Source organism: Ranitomeya imitator, chromosome 1, assembly GCF_032444005.1.
Source record: "Ranitomeya imitator isolate aRanImi1 chromosome 1, aRanImi1.pri, whole genome shotgun sequence".
NCBI classification, from domain to species: domain Eukaryota; kingdom Metazoa; phylum Chordata; class Amphibia; order Anura; family Dendrobatidae; genus Ranitomeya; species Ranitomeya imitator.
The window spans coordinates 983,404,216-983,419,534 of NC_091282.1; the positions used below are offsets into that span (position 1 = coordinate 983,404,216).

At 47.3% G+C, this 15,319-nt stretch overlaps 1 protein-coding gene across 15 annotated transcripts in view; it reads left to right on the forward strand.

Moving 5' to 3' along the window:
* Positions 1–6,163: 6,163 nt before the first annotated feature.
* The window catches only part of BLTP1 (bridge-like lipid transfer protein family member 1), a 381,731-nt gene continuing 372,575 nt past the window's right edge, over positions 6,164–15,319 (forward strand). For 14 of the 15 annotated variants that reach the window (XM_069743891.1, XM_069743894.1, XM_069743897.1 and 11 more), the window contains exon 1: positions 6,164–6,285. The gene's annotated coding sequence lies outside the window, so the exon portion shown is untranslated. The remainder of the gene's footprint in view (positions 6,286–15,319) is intronic. The other variant, XM_069743892.1, reaches the window with a different exon arrangement.

Below are 15,319 nucleotides of genomic sequence, written 5' to 3' on the forward strand. Positions count from 1 at the left end.
TTATGGTAGGCCTTGTTACATTGGTCCCAGCTCTCTGCAGTTCATTCACTAGGTCCCCCCGCGTGGTTCTGGGATTTTTGCTCACCGTTCTTGTGATCATTCTGACCCCACGGGGTGGGATTTTGCGTGGAGCCCCAGATCGAGGGAGATTATCAGTGGTCTTGTATGTCTTCCATTTTCTAATTATTGCTCCCACTGTTGATTTCTTCACTCCAAGCTGGTTGGCTATTGCAGATTCAGTCTTCCCAGCCTGGTGCAGGGCTACAATTTTGTTTCTGGTGTCCTTTGACAGCTCTTTGGTCTTCACCATAGTGGAGTTTGGAGTCAGACTGTTTGAGGGTGTGCACAGGTGTCTTATTATACTGATAACAAGTTTAAACAGGTGCCATTACTACAGGTAATGAGTGGAGGAAAGAGGAGACTCTTAAAGAAGAAGTTACAGGTCTGTGAGAGCCAGAAATCTTGATTGTTTGTTTCTGACCAAATACTTATTTTCCACCATAATATGCAAATAAAATGTTAAAAAAACAGTCAATGTGATTTTCTGGATTTTTTCCCGTAGTTGAGGTCTACCTATGATGTAAATTACAGACGCCTCTCATCTTTTTAAGTGGCGGAACTTGCACTATTGCTGACTGACTAAATACTTTTTTGCCCCACTGTATATATATATATATATATATATATACACATACACAGGGCCGTATTTAGAGTTTCTGCTGCCCTAGGCACTTTTAGTGCTGCCTCCCCCTTTGGGGAGTATGACACTATCCGCAGTGACTTTGGCAAGAATCGCTGTTGTGAAAGTCGCCTTTTGCAGCAGATCCGGCAGTTTTTCTGCATCTGCCACGTAACGGATCACTTACGGCAACATTGCGTTTGGTTTCATTCATTCCCTATGGGATTTGCGGTACTTGCTGTGATCTGGGAAATGCGGTACCATGCCTCCCAACCTTTGAAGGGAAAAAGGTGTAAAGGTTGCGCCGCGGCAAATTTTAGACCACGCCTCTGACCACACCCATTTCACAACTAATCACACCCATATCCAAGTCCCAACCACACCCATTTAGCACTGCTGATCACACTGTTTCATATACAATAATTAAAACAAAAAAAAAATATGGCCACGCAGTGCTCCATACTGTATAATCGCTACGCAGTGCTCCACATACTGTATAATGGCCCTACATGATGCTCCATACTGTATAATGGCCCCACATGATGCTCAATACTGTATAAAGACCGCACATGATGCTCCATACTGTATAATGACCTCACATGATGCTCCATACTGTATAATGACCTCACATGATGCTCCATACTGTATAATGACTGCTCATGATGCTCCATACTGTATAATCGCTACGCAGTGCTCCACATACTGTATATTGGCAGCACATGATGCTCCATACCGTATAATGACCTCACATGATGCTCAATACTGTATAATGGCTGCACATGATGCTCCATACTGTATAATGACCGCACATGATGCTCCATACAATATAATGACCTCACATGATGCTCAAAACTGTATAATGACCTCACATGATGCTCCATACTGTATAATGACCTCACATGATGCTCCATACTGTATAATGACCGCACATGATGCTCCATACTGTATAATGACCTCACATGATGCTCCATACTGTATAATGACCTCACATGATGCTCCATACTGTATAATGACCTCACATGATGCTCCATACTGTATAATGACCTCACATGATGCTCCATACTGTATAATGACCTCACATGATGCTCAATACTGTATAATGACCGCACATGATGCTCCATACTGTATAATGACCGCACATGATGCTCCATACTGTATAATGACCTCACATGATGCTCCATCTATATATATAATTGTCTAAGGGTTTTTCCGTCTGTCTGTCTGTCCTGGAAATCCCGCGTCTCTGATTGGGACGGGCACAGCGACGATGATGTCATAAAGGACATGCAACGTGCATGGCAACCATTATGACATCTACGTCGATACTGTGCCCGTCGCTGAATCAGAAACGTGGGATTTCTACGTCCTTTATGACATCATTGTCACTGTGCCCGTTGCTGATTGGTCGAGGCCTGGCGGCCTCGACCAGAGACGCGGGATTTCTACGTCGATACTGTGCCCGCCTGGCGCCCTCGACCAATCAGAAACGGGCACAGCGACGATGATGTCATAAAGGATGTAGAAATCCCACATTTCTGATTCAGCGACGGGCACAGTATCGACGTAGATGTCATAATGGTTGCCATGGCGACGATGATGTCATAAAGGTTGCCTCGACCAATCAGCGACGGGCACAGTCTGCCGCGAATTCTGGAATCATCATTGTCCATATACTACGGGGACATGCATATTCTAGAATACCCGATGCGTTAGAATCGGGCCACAGTCTAGTACTGTATAATGACCTCACACGATGCTCAATACTGTATAATGACCTCACATGATGCTCAATACTGTATAATGACCTCACATGATGCTCCATACTGTATAATGACCGCACATGATGCTCCATACTGTATAATGACCTCACATGATGCTCCATACTGTATAATGACCTCACATGATGCTCCATACTGTATAATGACCTCACATGATGCTCCATACTGTATAATGACCTCACATGATGCTCCATACTGTATAATGACCTCACATGATGCTCAATACTGTATAATGACCGCACATGATGCTCCATACTGTATAATGACCGCACATGATGCTCCATACTGTATAATGACCTCACATGATGCTCCATCTATATATATAATTGTCTAAGGGTTTTTCCGTCTGTCTGTCTGTCCTGGAAATCCCGCGTCTCTGATTGGGACGGGCACAGCGACGATGATGTCATAAAGGACATGCAACGTGCATGGCAACCATTATGACATCTACGTCGATACTGTGCCCGTCGCTGAATCAGAAACGTGGGATTTCTACGTCCTTTATGACATCATCGTCACTGTGCCCGTTGCTGATTGGTCGAGGCCTGGCGGCCTCGACCAGAGACGCGGGATTTCTACGTCGATACTGTGCCCGCCTGGTGCCCTCGACCAATCAGAAACGGGCACAGCGACGATGTCATAAAGGATGTAGAAATCCCACATTTCTGATTCAGCGACGGGCACAGTATCGACGTAGATGTCATAATGGTTGCCATGGCGACGATGATGTCATAAAGGTTGCCTCGACCAATCAGCGACGGGCACAGTCTGCCGCGAATTCTGGAATCATCATTGTCCATATACTACGGGGACATGCATATTCTAGAATACCCGATGCGTTAGAATCGGGCCACAGTCTAGTACTGTATAATGACCTCACACGATGCTCAATACTGTATAATGACCTCACATGATGCTCAATACTGTATAATGACCACACATGATGCTCAATACTGTATAACGGCCACCACACATGATGCTCCATACTGTATAATGGCCACACACAGTTCTCCATACTGTATAATGACCACACATGATGCTCAATACTGTATAATGGCCCCACATGATGCTCAATACTGTATAATGGCCCCACATGATGCTCCATATTGTATAATGGCCATGGCTCATATCCCCTCCCTCCTCCTGTATGCATGACTCATAATTCCCCCCCCCCTGTATGCATGGCTGATGGCTCATAATTCCCCCCCCTGTATGCATGGCTGATGGCTCATAATTCCCCCCCCCCCGTATGCATGGCTGATGGCTCATACTCCCCCCCCCTGTATGCATGGCTGATGGCTCATAATCCCCCCCCCTGTATGCATGGCTGATGGCTCATAATTCCCCCCCCTCCCTCCCTATGCATGGCTGATGGCTCATAATTCCCCCCCCTCCCTCCGCATGGCTGATGGCTCATAATTCCCCCCCCTCCCTCTCTATGCATGGCTGATGGCTCATAATTCCCCCCCTCCCTCCCTCCCTATGCATGCCTGATGGCTCAAAATTCCCCCCCCTCCCTATGCATGGCTGATGGCTCATAATTCCCCCCCCTCCCTATGCATGGCTGATGGCTCATGATTCCCCCCCCCCTCCCTCCCTATGCATGGCTGATGGCTCATAATTCCTCCCTCCCTATGCATGGCTGATGGCTCATAATTCCCCCCCTCCCTCCCTATGCATGGCTGATGGCTCATAATTCCCCCCCTCCCTCCCTATGCATGGCTGATGGCTCATAATTCCCCCCCCTCCCTCCCTATGCATGGCTGATGGCTCATAATTCCCCCCCCCCTCCCTATGCATGGCTGATGGCTCATAATTCCCCCACCCCTCCCTCCCTATGCATGGCTGATGGCTCATAATTCCTCCCTCCCTATGCATGGCTGATGGCTCATAATTCCCCCCCCTCCCTCCCTATGCATGGCTGATGGCTCATAATTCCCCCCCCCTCCCTCCCTCCCTATGCATGGCTGATGGCTCATAATTCCCCCCCCCTCCCTATGCATGGCTGATGGCTCATAATTCCCCCCCTCCCTCCCTATGCATGGCTGATGGCTCATAATTCGCCCCCTCCCTCCCTATGCATGGCTGATGGCTCATAATTACCCCCCTCCCTCCCTATGCATGGCTGATGGCTCATAATTCCCCCCCCCTCCCTCCCTATGCATGGCTGATGGCTCATAAGTCCCCCCCCCTCCCTCCCTATGCATGGCTGATGGCTCATAATTCCCCCCCCCTCCCTATGCATGGCTGATGGCTCATAATTCCCCCCCCCCTCCCTATGCATGGCTGATGGCTCATAATTCCCCCCCCCCTCCCTATGCATGGCTGATGGCCCATAATTCCCCCCCCCCCTCCCTCCCTATGCATGGCTGATGGCTCATAAGTCCCCCCCCCTCCCTCCCTATGCATGGCTGATGGCTCATAATTCCCCCCCCCTCCCTATGCATGGCTGATGGCTCATAATTCCCCCCCCCCCCCCCATGCATGGCTGATGGCTCATAATTCCCCCCTCCCTCCCTATGCATGGCTGATGGCTCATAATTCCACCCCCCTCCCTCCCTATGCATGGCTGATGGCTCATAATTCCCCCCCCCCATGCATGGCTAATGGCTCATAATTCCCCCCCTCCCTCTGCATGGCTCATCTCTCCACCCCCTCCCCTGCTCCTTCTCCCGGGCCATCTTGCATGGCGCGGGTGGCTTACCATCCTCCCCCGCCCCTCATACTCACCTGTCAGCTGCCTGTCCCACACGCCGCGCCGACATCCCTCCGGCTCCGGCTCTGTCCCACCGCAGCGCCTTCTTCCTGAGTGAGCGGTCATGTGATACAGCTAATTAAGGTAATGAATATGCGCATATTCATGACCTTAATTAGCGGGACCACATGACCGCTCACTCAGGACTCGCTACAGACGCTGAGACCAGGCATCGCTGGAGCAGGTGAGTATCGTCTTCAAGGAGGGTGGGTGGGACTCAGAGGCGGGGGGACTCGGAGACTTGGAGGTGGGGGGACTCGGAGGTGGGGGGGGACTCGGAGGCGGGGCCGTCGGTTGCGTTTTTGACCCGGGACTTATTAAAAAAAAACAACAACAAAAAAAACTCCTTGCTCAGGTGCCGACCCCCGCAATGTCGCCGCCCTAGGCACGTGCCCTCGCGTGCCTAGTGGCAAGCCTAGTGGCAAATACGGCCCTGCACATACATATTCTAGAATACCCGATGCGTTAGAATCAGGCCACCATCTCTCCTCTACCTCATATACAGGTCTGCAGTGTGTATAGTATGACACACACGTATAAATATATACACACACACCCGTCCACCTCTCCCTCAGTGGCCGCAGTGTGTATAGTATGACTATGACACCCACACACACCCGTCCACCTCTCCCTCAGACAGTGGCCGCAGAGTATACAGTATGACACACACACACACCCGTCCACCTCTCCCTCAGACAGTGGCCGCAGAGTATACAGTATGACACACACACACACACACACACCCGTCCACCTCTCCCTCAGACAGTGGCCTCAGCAGTACTGCGCAGACATACGCGCTGTGCCATCTCTCCTCATCGCCACATTCTCACACTATGTTTACGGGCTTTGTTGTGATATGTCAGGCAGCACGCGATTGGCTGTGACGCCTCCTTGCTTGCGTGTGATTGGATGAGCCGTCCTGATGGCAGTCTCCTGTCGCTACCTACTGATGACGTCACCACACCGGGAGTGTTCCTTTACACGGTGCAAAATGGCTGCCTCTGTGGGCCGGGAGCGGCGGGGAGCCGGTGTTTATTACAGGGGATGAAGTAGAGGAGGAGTCACCGAGACCGGTGAGAGGAATATCGGGGCTGGCGGGTGGGACTGGGGGTTTACTATCCGCACGGGTGTTCTGACAATTGCTTGTGCCGTTGCTGTGTGACGGATCCGGTAACGTGTGATCCGGTCCTGCTGCTGCTCCGGCCGGTGTGGTGGAGCGGTCTAATGACTGGGACTGAGCTCTGTGGCCTCTCTGACTGGAGGGAGGTGTCACACTATACAATCAGTCCTTATTATATTGCCCTGCAGATTGGGCTTTGTGGTCATGTGACAGTCACCTGAGCATTCACTATGGGGGAAGTCATCATTTAAAGGGGATGTCCACTACACTACCTGTGCACCCCTTTAAAATGAAGCAGCCCCCTTGTAAATGAAAATTATTGTTCTCACCATCCGTTGTAGCGACTTCTGCTCCTTGCGGTGTTCACGTGGCGTTATTGTCATGTGACTCCTGCAGCCAATCAGCTGCTGCACTTTCACTGCTTCTACTTGTCTGAGTGAGTGAAAGTAATGATATCACAGCAAAAAAGCTTCATGTCCTGTCCATGAGAAACCTTACAGCTCTGAAGAGACCACCACGTCAAAACCCTGTCATGGGCAGCCCAATCTCCAGACCTGAACCCCATTGAAAACCTCTGGAATATAATCAAGAGGATGATGGATAGTCACAAGCCGTCAAACAAAGAACTGCTTACATGTTTGCCCCAGAAGCAGTGAGAAAGACTGGTGGAAAGCATGCCAAGACGCATGAAAGCTGTGATTAAAAATCATGGTTATTCCACAAAATATAGATTTCTGAACTCTCCCTGAGTTAAAACATTGGTATTGATGTTTCTAAATGATTATGAACTTGTTTTCTTTGAAAGCATTGGGTTTTCTTTTTTTCTTTTGACAATTTTTCTTTGTCAGAAAAAAAATACCAAATGCATTGCTTGAAACTTCGGAGACAGGTTGTCAGAAGTTTATAGAAAAAAACAGCAATTTACATTTCACTCAAAAATATACCTATAAAGAGAAAATCAGACAAACTGAACATTTTTCAGTGGTCTCTTAATTTATGCCAGAGCTGTATATGCAGTGTTCCTCTGCGGGCACATCCTTAGCTGAAATCCTTTCTGCCGTAGCTCCTGCTGTAGATGGACGTCCGGTTTCTCGTAGGTCCGGTGTGTTACATGATGCAGATTTCACCCATTGCAATTTGCTGCACGTCTGCATTTGAATCTGTATGTTGCACATGTGGATTTTGAAGAAAGTGCAGTGCAAGTTCCTGCAGCATCTTCCTTTTGAAAACAGACACTTTTGACTAGTGGTTAAAGGCTCAGTGTGAACATACCCTTGGACAGCTTTAGGAACTCCGTCCCATTGTGCCATTTGGCTACCAGCTATGAGCGACTTACACCAGACAATGAACAGGACATCCTAGTGACCCTCCTGACCTCAGTAATGTGCCACAGTGATTATCTGCAGCGGTCACTTGGGTAGTTGGGGATATCATTGCTGCAGCATAGTGAACAAAGAGTCACTGTCAGGCCTGGGACGGTGGAAATGTGTCTCTTGGGTGATAGTCTTATTATTCTTTTATATCCCTCTACCCAAACTGTCCTCAATATAGTAAAAATCCCGTTAATGTAAAAGAATATTTGTAATTCACACAAGGGTGATTGCTCGGCTTAGGCTACGTTCCCACAAGGAGCTTTAGGGGAGTTTTTGATGTTTCAGACTTTCTACACCTATTAAAGGGAACCTGTCACCCCGTTTTTTGAGATTGAGCTATAAATACTGTTAAATAGGGCCTGCGCTGTGTGTTCCTATAGTGTATGTAGTGTACCCCAATTCCCCATGTATGCTGAGAAATAACTTACCAAAGTCGCCGTTTTCGCCTGTCAATCAGGCTGGTCAGGTCGGGAGGGCGTGGTGACATCGGTGGTTCTTCCTCAGCTTTACGTTGGTGGCGTAGTGGCGTAGTGGTGAACAAGCAGCGCGCGATCTGCGCTGTAATCCCTTGCATCGGTGGGGGCGGCCATCTTCCTGGGGCCGCGCGTGCGCAGATCGAGTGCTCTGCTGCACGGGGCTTCAGGAAAATGGCCGCGGGATGCCGCGCGTGCGCATTAGAGATCGCGGCGGCCATTTTCCCAAAGCCGAGATGCAAACTCGGCTTTGGGAAAATGGCCGCCGCGATCTCTAATGCGCACGCGCGGCATCCCGCGGCCATTTTCCTGAAGCCCCGTGCAGCAGAGCACTCGATCTGCGCACGCGCGGCCCCAGGAAGATGGCCGCCCCCACCGATGCAAGGGATTACAGCGCAGATCGCGCGCTGCTTGTTCACCACTACGCCACTACGCCACCAACGTAAAGCTGAGGAAGAACCAGCGATGTCACCACGCCCTCCCGACCTGACCAGCCTGATTGACAGGCGAAAACGGCGACTTTGGTAAGTTATTTCTCAGCATACATGGGGAATTGGGGTACACTACATACACTATAGGAACACACAGCGCAGGCCCTATTTAACAGTATTTATAGCTCAATCTCAAAAAACGGGGTGACAGGTTCCCTTTAAGTAGATTAGGTTACTTGCATTTTTTTCATTTTGCTTTCGAGTACGTTTTTTCACATGGGTCGTTGACGCTGCGGTTTTTGTCTTTTGTTGGTATGTCATGTTTTAAATAAAGCTGCATTATTTTTGATATTTCCAAGTATTTGGCTTCGACAAAACTTTATTGAAACAGTCATGTGTGGATAACTTCCGCATCTGATGCAAGTCTATGGGAAAATTCTGCACATGAAACTCAGCGTACCGGTAAGAGAAATTGACATGTTGCAGATTGGAAACACCGGTCACGTTACATTGAATAAAATGGCGCAGAAGGCAGGAGACTGCTATACATCCCTTCCACTTTGCTGGAACTGTGAAACACTGCGTTTTTGACTCCTCGTGGGCACTCAGCCTTAGTTGTTTCCATAGTATGGATCATATAGATGCCTGGATGCTCATGAACATCTGTCTACAACATTCAGCCCTTTGCCGTAACGGAGTGTGTCATCTGTTATGAAGGAAGCCATGTTGAGAGATACAGTACCTGTGTGCTATTGTAGTGCTGAGCTGGAGATACACATGTGCGACACTAAGGGTACCGTCACACTATACGATTTACCTACGATCACGACCAGCGATATGACCTGGCCGTGATCGTAGGTAAATCATAGTGTGGTCGCTGGGGAGCTGTCACACAGACAGCTCTCCAGCGACCAACGATGCCGAGGTCCCTGGGTAACCAGGGTAAACATCGGGTAACTAAGCGCAGGACCGCGCTTAGTAACCCGATGTTTACCCTGGTTACAAGCGTAAAACTAAAAAAAAAAAAAAACAGCACATACTTACATTCTGGTGTCCGTCAGATCCCTTGCTGTCTGCTTCCCGCACTCACTGACTGCCGGCCGTAAAGTGAAAGTGAAAGCACAGCCGCTGTGCTCTGCTTTCACTTTACGGCCGGCAGTCACAGTGCGGGAAGCAGACGGCAAGGGACCTGACGGACACCAGAATGTAAGTATGTGCTGTTTGTTTTTTTTTAGTTTTACGCTTGTAACCAGGGTAAACATTGGGTTACTAAGCTCGGCCCTGCGCTTAGTTACCGATGTTTACCCTGGTTACAAGCGAACGCATCGCTGGATCGCATCGCTAGATCGGTGTCACACACACCGATCTAGCGATGACAGCGGGAGATCCAGCGATGAAAGAAAGTTCCAAACGATCTGCTACCACGTACGATTCTCAGCAGGATCCCTGATCGCTGCTGCGTGTCAGACACAGCGCTATCGTAACGATATCGCTGGAACGTCACGAATCGTACCGTCGTAGCGATCGAAATGGTATAGTGTGACGGTACCCTAAGGGACGACCATGGGATCCTGAGGAAGTTGTGTTCTTGTGCCTGGGGCAGCAGCTGCTTTACTTACATTGTTGGCTTTCTCTCTTTCTTTATAATGTATGCAAATAATTTGAAAAGTCCCTTTTTAAGTTTTGATCTCTATTGCAGAGATAACTCACAGGGGTTATCCATCATTAGGACTCTTTTTTTTTAAATGGCTATCAATTTTATATAATAGCAAAAACAACGACACTTAACTAGTCTCTGTGCCCCTCTCGTCCAGTGCTGACTGTGCAGCGATTTAGGTTTTTGTGTGAATAACATGTGATTGCTGTGGCAACTGATTCATTGCAGAAGTCTCCTGCTGGCCATGTGCCTAATGAATGCAATAAATGCTTAATGCATAGTTAAAAGGGTTGTCCATTGTTAAATACAAATTTCTTAGCAAAGGCTATTAAAAAAAAAAAAATAACACAGATGGGTACTGTCTGTTTTCACCTACATGGAACCCACTCAGTCAACTTTAATAGTTGTTGGCAGCACTGGAAGCGATGACTGCACCTTTCAGATATTACAGGACCTCTTAAAGACAACCTGTCACCAGGTTTGGACGATACGAGTTACGGCCACCCCCTTTCAGGGCTTATCTACAGCATTCTATAATGCTGTATATCCCCCCCAACCCAACCTGTACGAGAAGAAAAATAACTTTCATTATACTCACCTGTGGGGCGTTCCGTTCCGATGGGTGTCGCTCTTCTTGGTCCGGCGCCTCCTATCTTCTTACAATTCCCGCCCTTCTGCTTGCCTCATGTGGATTAAGCGTCACTGTGTCATCCACACAGGCTCCCCGGCATCGCGCTCCTGCGCAGGCGTACTTATCTGCCCTGTTGAGTACTTTGCTCTGCCCCCTGCGCAGGAGCGCGGGGATCGTAAGAAGATGGGAGGCGCCGAACCAAGAAGAGAGACATCCATCAGAACGGACCGCCCCGCAGGTGAGTATAATAAAAGGTATTTTTCTTCTCTTACTCTTACAGGTTGGATCGGGGGCTTATATACAGCATTATAGAATGCTGTAGATAAGCCCTGAAAGGGGGTGGCCGTATCTTATATCGGCCAAACCTGGTGCCAGGTTCCCTTTTAAGTCTGCAGCTGTCAAAGGGTACTAAAACAGCGAGGATGTTGCTCTGATTGTGTGCTATTCCTATCAACTTTTTTTAAAACTTTGGTCAACCTCTGTAAAATACCCGGCACCCTCCATTTTAATTTTCCTGGCACAGTTCCTCTGATTACCGCTTCACCCCCCTGTTGTATGCATATAGTACTTTCATAGTCTGGGACATTCCCCCAGCTGTTGGATTGACCATCTATGAGAAGGGGGAATCTCCGACAAACATAAGGTGTATTTTTGAATAACAAATTGTGCTTTACCTGTACAAGCCAAGCAGCTGAAAACCTCTTCACAGTTTTGATGAACAGCCTGTAGCCGCAACTTGTAAAAGCATTCTAAACCATAATTTACAGAACGACACAACAACACTTATGGGGAATCTGTCAGCTCCTCAATGTCCTTCCTGCTGCTGAGATCTCACATTGCTCAGTACAAGCTGCGAAATATACTTGGTCTCAGGAGCTCTCTCACTCCAGCTGGACTCATAAAATGTTAATTTTATAATCAGAATTAGGTCATGTTCACACGTTCAGTATTTGGTCCATATTTTTTATCAGTATTTGTAAATCAAAACCAGGAATGAATGAAAAATGCAGAAGTGGTGACATCTTTCCATTATACTTTTCCTCTGATTTTTCCACTCCTGGTTTTTACTTACAAATACTGAGGTAAAATACCAAATACTGAATGTGTGAATGTGGCCTTAAGGTCAGAGTCTAACTAGAGCGTAATAAGGACGAGTGCTATGCGATAAAAAATTGCATAGCACTCGGACCAATGTTAATCTATGGGGCAGCTCCTATCATTCGTTGTTTTCTCGGCCGTATAATGCATGCGGAGGAAATAGCACACCACATGGACCCTCAGTGTTACTTGCGAGAAATACGCACCGGTGTCCTATAGAAAAGCAATTGAGTGCGGTGTACAGTAAAATCACACTGATAGCTTATAATACAATAGGTGAAATAAATGTATATGTACGTATATATATCTTTATATTTGATAGAGAGTTAGATGCAGAATAGCCAATAATTCAATTGTCGGGTTCTATAAAATCATTGCAGAACCCAACAGGATATGAGGCATAGTTTACATACAGTAAACCATTGCATATCCATTAGATTTATATACGGTATGTCCCTGACTAATAGTGTTAGTAGTGTGCGTGCATAAAATTTTGGAGCTGTAGGTGTTAAATTAAAGGATTAATTCATGGAAAAACTGGCGTGGGCTCCCGCACAATTTTCTCCGCCAGAGAGGGAAAGCCAGTGACTGAGGGCAGATATTAATAGCCTACAGAGGGACCATGGTTATTGGCCCCCCTGGCTAAAAAAATCTGCCCCCAGCCACCCCAGAAATGGTGCATCTGTAAGATGCGCCTATTCTGGCACTTGGGCTCTCTCTTCCCACTGCCCTGTAGCATTGGCATATGGGGTAATAAGGGGTTAATGTTACCTTGCTATTGTAAGGTGACATTAAGCCTGGTTAATATTGGAAAGGTGTCAATAAGACACCTATCCTTTATTAATCCAATAGTATGAAAGGGTTAAAAAACACACATTAAGAATAAAGTCTTTTAATGAAATAATGAAACACACAGGATTAACATCTTTATTGCACTCTCAATCCAAACGAAGCCCTCGTTCTGTAAAAAAAAAAAAAAGAAGCAAAATAAAAAAGCAACAATATCCCATACCTGTCTGCCGTACCGTCAAGTCCCACGCTGCAATCCATCTCAAGGGGTTAAATAGTTTACAACCCGGAGTGGTGCTAATGCTACCAGCCGGGCTGTAAACCACGGAGGAATGAATGAAAAGCTGCCTGCGCAGCCGCCCCGCCTGGCCGGACACGAACTTTGTAGCGTGAGAAAGTTTCTGAACATTTTCCCATGCTGACAAGTTCACCGCATCAGGCGGGGAGTCTGCGCATGCTCAGTGACTACGTATATTTATAGACTATATATATATATACCGTATATACTCTAGTATAAGCCGAGATTTTCAGCCCAAATTTTTGGGCTGAAAGTGCCCCTCTCGGCTTATACTCGAGTCACGGTCGGCGGGTGAGAAGGAGAGAGGTCTGAGGCATACTTACCTGCTTTCGAGGCTCCTGGCGCTGTCCCTGCAGTCCCACGGTCTTCGGGTGCTGCAGCTCTTCCCCTGTTCAGCGGTCACTGGCACCGCTCATTAAAGTTATGAATATGGACTCCACTCCCATAGGGGTGGAGCCGCATATTCATTTCTCTAATGAGCGGTGCCAGTGACCGCTGACAGAGGAAGAGGCTGCGGCTCCCGGAGACCAGCTGTCCGGGAGAAGGAGCCAGGGACGTCGGGAGCAGGTAAGTATCTCATAGTTACCTGTCCGCGTTCCACACGCCGGGCGCCGCTCTGTCTTCGCGTCCTCTTGCAGTGACTGTGCTGGTCAGAGGGCGCGATGATATACTAGTGTGCGCGCCGCCCTCTGCCTGAACAGTCAGTGCGGAGAGACGCCGAGACGGGACGCTGAGGAGCTGCAAGCAAGAGAGGTGAGTATGGCATTTTTTTTTTTATTGCAGCAGCAGCATTATATATGGCACAGCTTTATATGGCACATCTATGGGGCAATAATCAACGGTGCAGAGCATTCTATATGGCAGAGCACTATATGGCACAGCTTTCTATGGCACATCTATGGGGCAATAATGAACGGTGCAGAGCACTATATGGCACAGTTTTCTATGGCACATCTATGGGGCAATAATGAACGGTGCAGAGCACTATTTGGCACAGCTTTATATGGCACATCTATGGGGCAATAATGAACGGTGCAGAGCACTATATGGCACAGCTTTCTATGGCACATCTATGGGGCAATAATGAACGGTGCAGGGCACTATATGGCACAGTTTTATATGGCACATCTATGGGGCCATAATGAACGGTGCAGAGCACTATATGGCACAGCTTTATATGGCACATCTATGGGGCAATAATGAACGGTGCAGAGCACTATATGGCACAGCTTTCTATGGCACATCTATGGGGCAATAATGAACGGTGCAGGGCATTCTATATGGCACAGCTTTATATGGCACATCTATGGGGCCATAATGAACGGTGCAGAGCACTATATGGCACAGCTTTATATGGCACATCTATGGGGCAATAATGAACGGTGCAGGGCATTCTATATGGCACAGCTTTATATGGCACATCTATGGGGCAATAATGAACGGTGCAGGGCATTCTATATGGCACAGCTTTATATGGAGCATCTATGGGGCAATAATGAACAGTATGGAGCATCTATTTTTATTTTTGAAATTCACCAGTAGCTGCTGCATTTCCTACCCTAGACTTGTACTCGAGCCAATAAGTTCTCCCAGTTTTTTGTGGCAAAATTAGGGGGGTCGGCTTTTACTCGAGTAAATACGGTATATATATATATATATATATATATATATATATATATATGTGTATATATATATATATATATATATATATGTGTATATATATATATATATATATATTTGCACGGATATTTGGACCCATGGATCCATTATATGTCCATTTTGCAAGCCGGTGAGAAAATCTCGCCATACGGATGTCACACCACACGGATACTTTAATGAGAAAAAAAAATCACATCCTCACATTGCACAAGGATGACAGATGGATGGATCACTGTTGGGGAACATTTCTGCGAATTTTGACCGTGAAAAACGAACCATTTTTTTTATACGTTGTGTGAGACTCCAGCCTAATACAGATTTACTGACATGCATTTTCAAGGTCTGTACACAGTTATCAGGTGCAATGGATCTATTGAATAATGTATGCATTTTGTATTCTAGAGTCTGGAAGAAGATTGTGTACAGTATGTAGCAGGGTTTTGGAAGGAGTGATTCTCGCTGTTCAAGTGAACAGAACATGAGTGGCATCAGATGTAAACCCAGGCGACAAAAACTTTGATATTTTAATAGATGCGCTTCAGGTGTAGCTCCATTGCTCCAATGGTCCCTGTCGATTT